Genomic DNA, 5,611 nt, shown 5'->3' on the forward strand with positions numbered 1-5,611 from the left:
TGTGCATGTTCACAAAAAGATTGGGATCATGCACTTCGACAAAAATAATTTGACCAAAATGCTCTTACGCCAAAAAAATCAAAACAGCAAAAATGAATGCATAATATAATACAAGGGTAATTTTGTAAATTTACTTTTAAATAATACCCTGCCTCTTTCTTCCCTACCGTTTCATTTGTTCCTCCTCCTCTGTTTCTACCTTTCTATCCGGATGTCCACCATCCGTGAAGCCTTTCTTTTAACCTGGTCTTGGTTTTTTAAACCAAAGGTAGATTGTCTGGCCACTCATTTTCATACTCTTCTCGTACCTTCTTGTTTGTAGTTTGTGTGATTACGATTAAATTACGTTAACATTTTATATTTCTATTACTTTTTGTTTTATTATTTTTATAAAAAAAAATTAATATAAAATATTAACATGACTTAGCTGTGACTACACAAACAAAAGACATAAAGAGATTATAGAAATGGAAGAACTGTCGATCCACCTCCTTTTAAACCTACGCACATGGTTTGTGGCACAGAAAAGGATAAATAAAAAAGTAATAAAAAATCGGTTATAGGACGAAAAAATGATTAAAAAATATCAGAAAGTTAAACACGGCTACAGGATTGTGGCACAAAGACGATAAAAAATGATAAAGAACGTGTACACGTGTTGGTCATCGCGGGAAGGGAAAAGTTCGGCCTTTCCATTTGTTTCCAGAACGAGGCTTTTCCATTTGTTTCCAGAAGGATCTCTCCCGTTCTCTCTCAAAACCGTGAACCACAAACCACGAACCACAACATCCTTCTCAGTTCGACAGCATCTCATCCCTCCTCCTCCGCTGTACAACATCTCGCCCTCCAGGCTCCTCTCTCCTTCCTCCCTCCTCCGTTGGGCAGCATCTCCTCCGCTCTTTCTCATGGGTATTTTTTTTTTTTTTTCATCTTTGTATTTCCTCAGATCCCTTCTGCTTTTACCAATTACCGCGTATAAATACAACATAATCTCCACTCTCTCTCGTATCCTTCCCACTAGGCGATGATGGCAGCGAGGGGCATCTCGCTCCGCGTTGTCGAAGGCCAGGTCTCTTCCTCTGCTTCCACTCCATTCATTTTATTTTTTTATTTTTCATCTTGAAAAATGAAAAAAGGCTTGGCTTTCTGATTTTCCAATGCTATTATATATACTTTCTTATTTATGGAAATTAGTTCTGATTTTCCAGTTCACCCAAACCGAATTTTGACTTTTGGTCGATTTTCAGCTATTCCACTCCATACACAACCAAACGCCAGAACAAGGTAATGTCTCTCAGTCCTTGTTATATCTACCCTTTCGTTTATTTAGGCTGAAAGATTCCAAGAATTATAATTTAGAAACTGCAAAGCAATGGGTTGTGGGTCTATGTTTCTAACTGTTAAAGAGTTGGATTTTTGAAGGTAAGAATTCAAAAGTGGGTACTTTTTGGTTATTTGGTGAATTAGGTTTTTGTAGTTTGAGGAGAATTTTTGACAGTGGCCACATCTGAATGAGCTGGTGTAGTGCTACACCACAAACTGGGTGAAGGTCACAATAAGTATTAGTCACTACGAGAGCGTTGGACTGTCCTCATTCTGGAACCAGGTTTAAGAGGGCCCTAACACTAACATTGAAACCGTTATATAACCCTTTTCTTTTCGTCTTTTAGTCTTTCGCTTATTCGAGCATATGCTGTCATTTAAAATTAGTGGTCCGGTTAATGTACCTGCAGTATCAGTAGTTCCTCTCTTTTTAATAGAGTGATTCCCTTTCTTGCGCACGTAAAATCTTCATGTTTGTAAATGCACACATCATATGACTTTTAACAGAAGTCTTGCTTCTATCATTTGATGTTGCTGTGGGACTTTGAGTATTATCTTCAACAACTTCACTAGAGGACGCACTTTTAGTGAGTTGGTGGTTGAAGCAAAGCAGGCAGGTTGAAGCAAAGCAAAGCAACAAATATAGGGGTAACTGTTTAATTAATCTATTAATTTTAATGCATTTCTTGAGTTATAAATATGGTGAACCCATTATTCAATACTAGCTCAATAATCATAATGTTCTTCTCTGACTTTGTGTCTGAATTTTGATATATAATCTATTTGAGTTTTCTATAGGGAATAATCTTTTGGTACTTGCTGCTTTTGTATTATTAAATTTTAACACTAGCAATTTCCTCTATGTATATAATGTGTTGACTTTGTATAATAATTGCAGCCTTTTGAAAAAACTGAGTTGCCCAGGCTGATCAAAGAGAAATCAGTTCTTAGTCACAATCATATAAAAAACATGATATACAAGCTATAGAAGAAATATGTGCAACTTTGAATTTAATGAATTGTGGTGTTTTGTCTTCTGAATTTCTAACCTATTAATATTGGAAGACCTAAAAGATTATTCCAATGTCTCGTTTCTGGATTTATTCAAATTTGTAGTGAAATGATGGTATTTATAAATTTTAATTTATTTTTTCTACGATTACATGTTGATGCAGATTTATTCTGTACGATTCTCTGGTTAGGGTAAGCATGTTGTTGAGCTTTGATTTTGTGAGGGTAAGCTCTTAATCTTTCCTCTATCGTTTTGTTGTTCATCCTATTGTTGTAATTTACTTGCTGTTTGTGATGGAAACAATTTGGTCTTTTCTCTTTACTAGAGGTTTGAGCGCCTTTGTCATAGAGATATTTCAGAAGGGAATCAGACTTTCCAAGTAAGATAAAGATGATACAAAACTATATATGACTGTCTTCTTATCTAATTAATTTCAATTTGTATTTAATACAAATAATTATTTTGGTAGATATGGAATACTTTTGTTACATCCTTAGGAGTAAAGTGTTTGCCTTTTTTTGATAGCAACTATTTCGAGGTTTGATTCACAGGGTGAACATTGAATTTATCCACGTTAAAGGGACACTGTTAGTACATTAAAAGTTCTGTTACGTTATTTTCATAGAATTAAGAGATAATTTTATGCTTATATTGAATATTCATTCATGATCACATATTTATATGAGTAGAATCTTTTATTGTTTTATCTCATTTGGGATTTTACGTTTTAGTGAATGTACAGTTTTCATCTCATTTGAGATTCTACTTCTTAAATGTTGTCAACGAATATATGAATATATCCATTCCTATTAATAGTGCTGCTCTAACAAGCTCGTGATTTACAGTTTCAAGACTAATGCTTTAAGTTCGTGATTTACAAAGTTAGCAAATGCTAAGGTAATTGTTTCTAATCTATAAATTCATACTCTCACTGGGTTGTAGCTTTGCTAATTAAATTTCTATCATAACTTAAACTGTTTTCACTTTTTTTTTTTTAATTGGAATAAATGCAACACCATATGATTTAAAATGAAAGACAATAAACCACGATTGATATTTTATTTGTCTTGAATACAGCTTTTACTAGCTCAGTTCATGGGACAACATCTGCTACCTCAACCAACAGTACAGGACGAAAACTTACATGTTCCAGTTGTAATCTTTTTTGTATGTAAACATCTTTCTAACGTTTTCAACGTAAATAATATTAATCTTCTATGTCATGCCGACAACTGTTTTTATCAAAATGTATGGGAGTTTTCATAAGAAATGTTGTGCACAAAGATATTTTGCTGTACATTTATTTTTTTAATGTTTAATTTATTTTTAAATCGTGGTAAAATAATGTCATTATAGAAGAGCCTTCCGTGTGCAGGTGCGGAAGGCTAGTAATCAATAATCCTAGCGCGTGAGCAGGCTGCGTCAACGACTCAACAACACGTGAGATACTGCCACGTACGTCGAACACCAAGATACCGTGATTGAAGCTGGGCGCTGTTTTTTCCTTTATCTATTTATTGATTGATTTGTTTAATGAGATAAACTACAACACTGGAAGAGTGAAACTGAAATTGAACACAGCAAAGGACACGAGGAGAAATTATGGGATATTACAGTACCACCACGTGCACTGGAACTAACCAATAAGTACCTGACACGAGACAGAATATTAAATGCTTCAATCAGATCATGCAACTATCCACCCCTCACAGATGAACTCCCACCATATCTTCAATGACAGTGCCATTTGAATACAAACCGCCTTTCAATTTCTGGTTTGATCATCTTCAATTGAAGGGTTTAGAGGGTTAGAGGATCGAAAATAGTTTGAAAACCATCTCCGACCGAGGGCTAGGCCAGAGGGTTGTAGAATCTGAGAGGGTTCCACAAAATCGAATAGGGCTGGAGGGCTGGTTGCATGCACCCACCCATCCAGCCCGGGGCTGGCCAAAAAAATCGTCTTTCCCGTCGGTTATATTCGACATGAATGCTTAAGAAAAAATTTCAAATGCAATAATTAGCCAACGTTAGCTAGCCGTTGCATTTGAATTTTTTTTTACAATTTTATTATTTTTTTTATTTACAAAATTTTTTCTATAACTTCTATTTTTCATATTTTTTTTTAATTCCATTTTTTCCTATAACTTTTATTTCACAAAATTTGTTTCATATTATTTTTAAATTATATTTTTTTTTTCTGTAACTTCCTAAATCATTATACAACATTAAATTAAATTAAGTAACATGAAGCAACATTAAACAATATGAAACAACATTAAATAACATTAACCAACAAACAAATTATACAACATACAAAAAACATTTAACAACATTAAACTTAAACAACATTTTTAAAAACATTTAACATAAAACTTAAACGCCTACTCCATGCTTCTTTTGGCCCAAAGATGTGTAACAAGATCCTGTTGTATATTAGATTGGCATGCGACATCGCTCTGTTTCGTGGTTTGTAAGAGCGACCAGCAATAGAGCCACCCCATTGAGGTTGTTCCTCAGTTGGCTGACACACCATAGTCGCAGCCATGGCTGCTGCTCTGTTTTGTTTGTTGCGCCTTACTTGAACTTCTTCATCAGACTCCTCATCTTCTTGTCTCATTTGCGTCCATTTTGCTTCCAATTTGGAATTGGATGAGGACCCCCAGTTGGAATCCGAAAAGAATCCAAAGTTGGAATTCATTGCAAACTTGAATTGAAAAAGATTGAATTCAAAGTTGTGTGAATTATAGCCAATATCCACCCTACTTATAGCAAAAGAAAAATTCAAATCCAATGGCTAGCTGACGTTAGCATGATGTCAGCTACCAACGGTTAGCTAAAGTCACTTAGCTGTTAGATTTGAATTTGAGTTGTAGTTTTTAAATAATAAATTATGTTTGGCCCTATGGCCCTTGGTTGGAGACAGAGGCAAATATGGCCTGTATTGTTCATTAAAATATTAATTTTTTTGAGGGCCAAAGGGCTAAAACGAGCCCTCTAGCCAGCGGTCGGTTGGAAATGGCCTTAATCCGCTCCTTGAAGCAACTCCATTGCTGCAACTACGCTTCGAGATAAGCTTGGGATTAAACTTCTCGTTACTTTTAACATAACTCTTGCTCCTGAAATCCGAAGGCCCCGAATTCCTATTCCCCAATGATTTTACAAGAAACCACTACCACCACCACTTCCTCGACCACCACCATATCGATCAAAACCAGCTGAAACTCCTATTTTCGGACCTCAAACAAGATTTTTGATCCAAAACACACCTCCGAATCC

General features: G+C 35.2%; 1 long non-coding RNA gene across 2 annotated transcripts; it reads left to right on the forward strand.

The window, feature by feature from the left end:
- Positions 1–624: 624 nt before the first annotated feature.
- On the forward strand, positions 625–3,577 carry LOC137726232 (uncharacterized). 2 transcript variants are annotated; one of them, XR_011067604.1, is made up of 8 exons: positions 625–909; positions 1,022–1,069; positions 1,209–1,284; positions 1,468–1,971; positions 2,499–2,559; positions 2,661–2,714; positions 3,181–3,232; positions 3,413–3,577. It is a non-coding gene; the product is annotated as an uncharacterized lncRNA (long non-coding RNA). The 2 variants fall into 2 exon arrangements; XR_011067605.1 differs by having other exon boundaries at positions 1,526–1,971.
- The last annotated feature ends 2,034 nt before the right edge of the window (positions 3,578–5,611 follow it).

Source organism: Pyrus communis, chromosome 2 (assembly GCF_963583255.1).
Source record: "Pyrus communis chromosome 2, drPyrComm1.1, whole genome shotgun sequence".
NCBI classification, from domain to species: domain Eukaryota; kingdom Viridiplantae; phylum Streptophyta; class Magnoliopsida; order Rosales; family Rosaceae; genus Pyrus; species Pyrus communis.